Raw genomic sequence first — 8,243 nt, 5'->3', positions numbered from 1 at the left:
CCCGGAGCCGCGCAGACGAGGAGGGAGAGGCGGCTGAAGAGCGGCGAGAACCGCTTCAAATGTAAGTCAGCCCCTCTCCCTTCCTCTCTCTCTCTCTCTCCCTCCCTCTCCCCACCTCTCCCCACCACCTGCCGTAATGTTTAAAATGGGGACCTGTGCCTGCGTACTGTGTAAAATGGGGACCTGTGCCTGCGTACTGTGTAAAATGTCCCCTGTGTAAAATGGGGACCTGTGCCAGCGTACTGTGTAAAATGGGGACCTGTGCCAGCGTACTGTGTAAAATGGGGACACTTGCCAGCGTACTGTGTAAAATGGGGACCTGTGCCTGCGTACTGTGTAAAATGGGGACCTGTGCCTGCCGCAATGTGTAAAATGGGGACACTTGCCAGCGTACTGTGTAAAATGGGGACACTTGCCAGCTTACTGTGTAAAATGGGGACACGTGCCTGCCGCAATGTGTAAAATGGGGACACTTTTTCCTGCCGCAATGTGTAAAATGGGGACACTTTTTCCTGCCGCAATATGTAAAATGGGGACACTTTTTCCTGGATATGAAATTTATGTTAGAAAAGGCAGTTTTTCAGGTTAAAAAGTTCTGAAAGAGATATATATATATATATATATATAATATTTTTATTCATTTATTTATTTATTTATTTTTTATTTTATTATTTTTATTTATTTATTGTAAAATAATTTTATTTATTTTTTGCGGGGGGGGGGGGGGGGGGGTGTCAAATGACTACCTTGCCCCGGGTGACAGAAATCCTAGTTTCGGCCCTGGACTGGAGCACCACCAAAAACACCTGAACCTGCCCTGCCATCATCTGAAGCAAGAGGTGGTAACGAGGTGGAATTCAACCCTCTATATGCTTCAGAGTATGAAGGAGCAGCAAAAGGCCATTCAAGCCTATACATCTGGCCACGATATAGGCAAAGGAGGTGGAATGCACCTGTCTCAAGCGCAGTGGAGAATGATTTCAACGTTGTGCAAGGTTCTGCAACCTTTTGAACTTGCCACACGTGAAGTCAGTTCAGACACTGCCAGCCTGAGTCAGGTCATTCCCCTCATCAGGCTTTTGCAGAAGAAGCTGGAGGCATTGAAGGAGGAGCTAAAACAGAGCGATTCCGCTAGGCATGTGGGACTTGTGGATGGAGGCCTTCATTCGCTTAACCAGGATTCACGTGTGGTCAATCTGTTGAAATCAGAGCACTACATTTTGGCCAACGTGCTCGATCCTAGATTTAAAACCTACGTTGGATCTCTCTTTCCGGCAGACACAAGTCTGCAGAGGTTCAAAGAACTGCTGGTGAGAAAATTGTCAAGTCAAGCGGAACGCGACCCGTCAACATCTCCTCCTTCACATTCTCCCGCAACTGGGGGTGCGAGGAAAAGGCTACGAATTCCGAGCCCACCCGCTGGCGGTGATGCAGGGCAGTCTGGAGCGACTGCTGATGCTGACATCTGGTCCGGTCTGAAGGACCTGCCAACGATTACTGACATGTCGTCCTGCCTGACACTGCAGTGCCACTCCTAGATGGGCCAGGTGTTTGTGTCGGCCACTAGGATCGCTTAGCTTACTCACACAGCTACATCATTGCGCCTCTTTTTTTTCTTCTTTGCGTCATGTGCTGTTTGGGGAGTATTTTTTGGAAGGGCCATCCTGCCTGACACTGCAGTGCCACTCCTAGATGGGCCAGGTGTTTGTGTCGGCCACTAGGGTCGCTTAGCTTACTCACACAGCTACCTCATTGCGCCTCTTTTTTTTCTTCTTTGCGTCATGTGCTGTTTGGGGAGTATTTTTTGGAAGGGCCATCCTGCCTGACACTGCAGTGCCACTCCTAGATGGGCCAGGTGTTTGTGTCGGCCACTAGGGTCGCTTAGCTTACTCACACAGCTACCTCATTGCGCCTCTTTTTTTTCTTCTTTGCGTCATGTGCTGTTTGGGGAGTATTTTTTGGAAGGGCCATCCTGCGTGACACTGCAGTGACACTCCTAGATGGGCCAGGTGTTTGTGTCGGCCACTAGGGTCGCTTAGCTTACTCACACAGCTACCTCATTGCGCCTCTTTTTTTCTTTGCGTCATGTGCTGTTTGGGGAGTATTTTTTGGAAGTGCCATCCTGCCTGACACTGCAGTGCCACTCCTAGATGGGCCAGGTGTTTGTGTCGGCCACTTGGGTCGCTTAGCTTAGCCATCCAGCGACCTCGGTGCAAATTTTAGGACTAAAAATAATATTGTGAGGTGTGAGGTGTTCAGAATAGAATAAAAATGAGTGTAAATTATGGTTATTGAGGTTAATAATACTATGGGATCAAAATGACCCCCAAATTCTATGATTTAAGCTGTTTTTTAGGGTTTGTTGAAAAAAAAAACCCGAATCCAAAACACACCCGAATCCGACAAAAAAAATTCGGTGAGGTTTTGCCAAAACGCGTTCGAACACAAAACACGGCCGCGGAACCGAACCCAAAACCAAAACACAAAACCCGAAAAATTTCCGGTGCACATCACTAGTATATATATTAGTGATGTGCACCGGAAATTTTTCGGGATTTGTGTTTTGGTTTTGGATTCGGTTCCGCGGCCGTGTTTTGGATTCGGAGGCGTTTTGGCAAAACCTCTCTGAATTTTTTTTGTCGGATTCAGGTGTTTTTTTTTACAAACACCCCTCAAAAACAGCTTAATTCATATAATTTGGGGTCATTTTGATCCCATAGTATTATTAACCTCAATAACCATAATTTACACTCATTTCCAGTCTATTCTGAACACCTCACACCTCACAATATTATTTTTAGTCCTAAAATTTGCACAGAGGTCGTTGGATAACTAAGCTAAGCGACCCAAGTGGCCGACACAAACACCTGGCCCATCTAGGAGTGGCACTGCAGTGTCAGACAGGATGGCAGATTTAAAAATAGTCCCCAAACAGCACATGAAGCAAAGAAAAAAAGAGGTGCACCAAGGTCGCTGGATGGCTAAGCTAAGCGACCCAAGTGGCCGACACAAACACCTGGCCCATCTAGGAGTGGCACTGCAGTGTCAGACAGGATGGCACTTCAAAAAATAGTCCCCAAACAGCACGTGATGCAAAGAAAAAATAAAGAAAAAAGAGGTGCAAGATGGAATTGTCCTTGGGCCCTCCCACCCACCCTTATGTTGTATAAACAGGACATGCACACTTTAACAAACCCATCATTTCAGCGACAGGGTCTGCCACACGACTGTGGCTGAAATGACTGGTTGGTTTGGGCCCCCACCAAAAAAGAAGCAATCAATCTCTCCTTGCACAAACTGGCTCTACAGAGGCAAGATGTCCACCTCCTCCTCATCGTCCGATTACTCACCCCTTTCACTGTGTACATCCCCCTCCTCACAGATTATTAATTAGTATCCACTGGAATCCACCATCTCAGGTCCCTGTGTACTTTCTGGAGGCAATTGCTGCTGGTGAATGTCTCCACGGAGGAATTGATTATAATTCATTTTGATGAACATCATCATCTTCACATTTTCTGGAAGTAACCTCGTACGCCGATTGCTGACAAGGTGAGCGGCTGCACTAAACACTCTTTCGGAGTACACACTGGAGGGTGGGGGCAACTTCGGTTAAATAAAGCCAGTTTCTGCAAGGGCCTCCAAATTGCCTCTTTTTCCTGCCAGTATACGTACGGACTGTCTGACGTGCCTACATGGATGCGGTCACTCATATAATCCTCCACCATTCTTTCAATGGTGACAGAATCATATGCAGTGACAGTAGACGACATGTCAGTAATCGTTGGCAGGTCCTTCAGTCCGGACCAGATGTCAGCACTCGCTCCAGACTGCCCTGCATCACCGCCAGCAGGTGGGCTCGGAATTCTCAGCCTTTTCCTCGCAGACCCAGTTGCGGGAGAATGTGAAGGAGGAGCTGTTGACGGGTCACGTTCCGCTTGACTTGACAATTTTCTCACCAGCAGGTCTTTGAACCTCTGCAGACTTGTGTCTGCTGGAAAGAGAGATACAACTGTCAAAGTCGAAAAATATCATGCTTCACATTGCCATATATTAACCCCATGCACATGCCCGCTGCTCGTGCATATAGTCTGCTGTACGTGCACATGTCCGCAAATTGCGTATGCTCGCTCGGGCGAGTACGCGCGGTATATGCGTATTTACGGTAGAGTTTATGAGCTTGTAGCGGGCGACTCGTTTATAGCATAGTTAACCTTTATAGTGTGTTTTGTAGATATTAATCCCTTTAATAATATCTGTAAGTATGTTTAGTGTAACTGGTTCATGGACAAAGGAATTCCTCTTTGCATGATACGAAGGGTCAGACAGGGTCTGAGCGGTGATGTTTAGTACCTAACTGAAGAGTATTTTATTAGAAACAATCCGGTGCTGGTTAGGTAGAGATTAATCGCTCCTGCGTATAGTTATGTCGATGAGTAGTTTATGGACATTTACAGTATTTGCAGTTTAATTACACATGCAGGGGGAATCCAGAGGATACCTCCCACCTGAGCAGTTGGAGAGAGACACATCCCCCCGTACGAACCCACCTATGACCTTTTGTTATAGTGCAAAGAGACATTCCTGTGTCCAATAAACAATGAGATTGTAGGGACCATTGTATTGTGAATGTAGGCTGTAAATATAAGGATCACCATTGCTGGGGCAGCACAGACTCTCTACAAAGGTTTTCATCATTGATTAACTTAGAGCTGGATTCCAGATAGCGCAGGCGATTCATTCCCACGTGTGTAAGTTTTTCTCTGTGGCCATTTCGTTACTCTGTATGTATGCAATTGTTCTCTTAGCTAACCTATAAGTGTTTGCCATATATTCACTTTCTGTTTATTTGTATTTGCAATCGTTCGTTATTGTGTATATTTCTGTTTAGATATTTCTGTTAGTTATTAATGTTAGGACTGTAGTGTATAAGCTGTTACTGTTTTCCCCTTTTTACATATTAAAATCATCTAGATAAAGGTCTTGGAACCTTACAAGGTATTGTGTGTTTATCATTACATTGCTAAGGGTATACTGAGCGTCTCAGTCGCTCAAGCAGCTTTTATATTAACAAGGTTAAGAAGCGTTATATCATTACAGTATTTCAGTAGTAAGGTTTACAGTATAAGCTTAGCCTTTCAGTGTGTTGCATACAAGGTTTACTGTGTGTCATCCTGTGAGCGTCTGCGCCGCTCGTGTTCCTCTCGTGGGCACAGCGTCCGCTACACTAGTAGCGTAGCATTACGGTAGTCGGCCGCCTATAGCGTGCTCGATACCAAGCGTAAGCCGTGAGCGAACGTGCTGCTCGTGCGTCTCGACCACGGCCTAGCGTCTGCTACGCTAAGTGCGTACCGTTACGGCACCTCGTGCGCCTATTGCGTATGTTGTCTCTAATTAGGAAATAGCTTGTGTTATAAGATAAATAATTAGCTCTATCACAACATAGGTTTTAAATCTAGGATCGAGCACGGTGGCCAAAATGTAGTGCTCTGATTTCAACAGATTGACCACCCGTGAATCCTGGTTAAGCGAATTAAGGGCACCATCCACAAGTCCCACATGCCTAGCGGAATCGCTCTGTTTTAGTTCCTCCTTCAATCTCTCCAGCTTCTTCTGCAAAAGCCTGATGAGGGGAATGACCTGACTCAGGCTGGCAGTGTCTGAACTGACTTCACGTGTGGCAAGTTCAAAGGGTTGCAGAACCTTGCACAACATTGAAATCATTCTCCACTGCGCTTGAGTCAGGTGCATTCCCTTTCCTTTGCCTATATCGTAGGTAGCTGTATAGGCTTGAATGGCCTTTTGCTGCTCCTCCATCCTCTGAAGCATATAGAGGGTTGAACTCCACCTCGTTACCACCTCTTGCTTCAGATGATGGCGGGGCAGGTTCAGGAGCGTTTGCTGGTGCTCCAGTCTTTGGCAGGCGGTGGCTGAATGCCGAAAGTGGCCCGCAATTCTTCGGGCCACCGACAGCATCTCTTGCACGCCCCTGTAATTTTTAAAAAAAATTCTGCACCACCAAATTCAATGTATGTGCAAAACACGTGACGTGCTGGAATTTGCCGACATGTAATGCATGCACAATATTGGTGGCGTTGTCCAATGTCACAAATCCCCAGGAGAGTCCAATTGGGTAAGCCATTCTGCGATGATGGTCCTCAGTTTCCGTAAGAGGTTGTCAGCTGTGTGCCTCTTATGGAAAGTGGTGATACAAAGCGTAGCCTGCCTAGGAATGAGTTGGCGTTTGCGAGATGCTGCTACTGGTGCCGCCGCTGCTGTTCTTGCTGCGGGAGGCAATACATCTACCCAGTGGCCTGTCACAGTCATATAGTCCTGAGTCTGCCCTGCACCACTTGTCCACATGTCCGTGGTTAAGTGGACATTGGGTACAACTGCATTTTTTAGGACACTGGTGACTCTTTTTCTGAGGTCTGTGTATATTCTCGGTATCGCCTGCCTTGAGAAGTGGAACCTAGATGATATTTGGTACCGGGGACACACTAACTCAATAAATTCTCTAATTCCCTGTGAATTAACGGTGGATACCGGACACACGTTTAACACCACCCAGGATGCCTGAGTTATCTGCTTTGCAGCAGGATGACTGCTGTGATATTTCATCTTCCTCGCAAAGGACTGTTGGACAGTCAATTGCTTACTGGAAGTAGTACAAGTGGTCTACCGACTTCCCCTCTGGGATGATGATCGACTCCCAGCAGCAACAACAGCAGTGCCAGCAGCAGTAGGCGTTACACTCAATGATGCATCGGAGGAATCCCAGGCAGGAGAGGACTCGTCAGACTTGCCAGTGACATGGCCTGCATGACTATTGGCTTTCCTGTCTAAGGAGGAAATTGACACTGAGGGAGTTGGTGGTGTGGTTTGTAGGAGCTTGGATACAAGAGGAAGGGATTTAGTTGTCAATGGACTGCTTCCACTGTCACCCAAAGTTTTTGAACTTGTCAATGACTTCTGATGAATGCACTCCAGGTGATATATAAGGGAGGATGTTCCTAGGTGGTTAACGTCCTTACCCCTACTTATTACAGCTTGACAAAGGCAACACACGGCTTGACAAATGTTGTCCGCATTTCTGTTAAAATAATTCCACACCGACGAGGTGATTTTTTTTGTAATTTGACCAGGCATGTCAATGGCCATATTCGTCCCACGGACAACAGGTGTCTCCCCAGGTGCCTGACTTAAACAAACCACCTCACCATCAGAATCCTCCTTGTCAATTTCCTCCTGAGCGCCAGCAACACCCATACCCTCATCCTGGTGTACTTCAACAGTGACATCTTCAATTTGACTATCAGGAACTGGACTGCGGGTGCTCCTTCCAGCACTTGCAGGGGGCGTGCAAATGGTGGAAGGCGCCACCTCTTCCCGTCCAGTGTTGGGAAGGTCAGGCATCGCAACCGACACAATTGGACTCTCCTTGGGGATTTGTGATTTAGAAGAATGCACAGTTCTTTGCTGTGCTTTTGCCAGCTTAAGTCTTTTCATTTTTCTAGCGAGAGGATGAGTGCTTCCATCCTCATGTGAATCTCTGTGTCGTAAATGGCATATTGGCAAGTTTACGCTTCTCCTCAGACACTTTTAATTTTTATTTTTAGGTCATTTTACTGAACTTTTGTTTTTTTGGATTTTACATGCTCTCTACTATGACATTGGGCATCGGCCTTGGCATATGACGTTGATGGCATTTCATCATCTCGGCCATGACTAGTGGCTGCAGCTTCAGCACGAGGTGTAAGTGGATCTTGATCTTTCCCTATTTTACCTTCCACATTTTTGTTCTCCATTTTTTTATGTTTGGAATTATATGCCAGTACAGGTTGAGTATCCCATATCCAAATATTCCGAAATACGGAATATTCCAAAATACGGACTTTTTTGAGTGACAGTGAGATAGTGAAACCTTTGTTTTCTGATGGCTCAATGTACACAAACTTTGTTTACTACACAGTTATTAAAAATATTGTATTAAATGACCTTCAGGCTGTATGTATAAGGTGTATATGAAACAAAAATGAATTGTGTGAATGTACACGCACTTTGTTTAATGCACAAAGTTATTAAAAATATTGGCTAAAATTAATTTCAAGCTGTGTGTATAATGTGTATATGAAACACAAATGCATTCTGTGCATAAACTTAGGTCCCATCACCATGATATCTCATTATGGTATGCAATTATTCCAAATTACGGAAAAATCCGATATCCAAAATACCTCTGG

Source organism: Pseudophryne corroboree, chromosome 3 (genome assembly GCF_028390025.1).
Source record: "Pseudophryne corroboree isolate aPseCor3 chromosome 3, aPseCor3.hap2, whole genome shotgun sequence".
Lineage (NCBI taxonomy): Eukaryota > Metazoa > Chordata > Amphibia > Anura > Myobatrachidae > Pseudophryne > Pseudophryne corroboree.
This window is presented reverse-complemented; position numbering follows the sequence as displayed.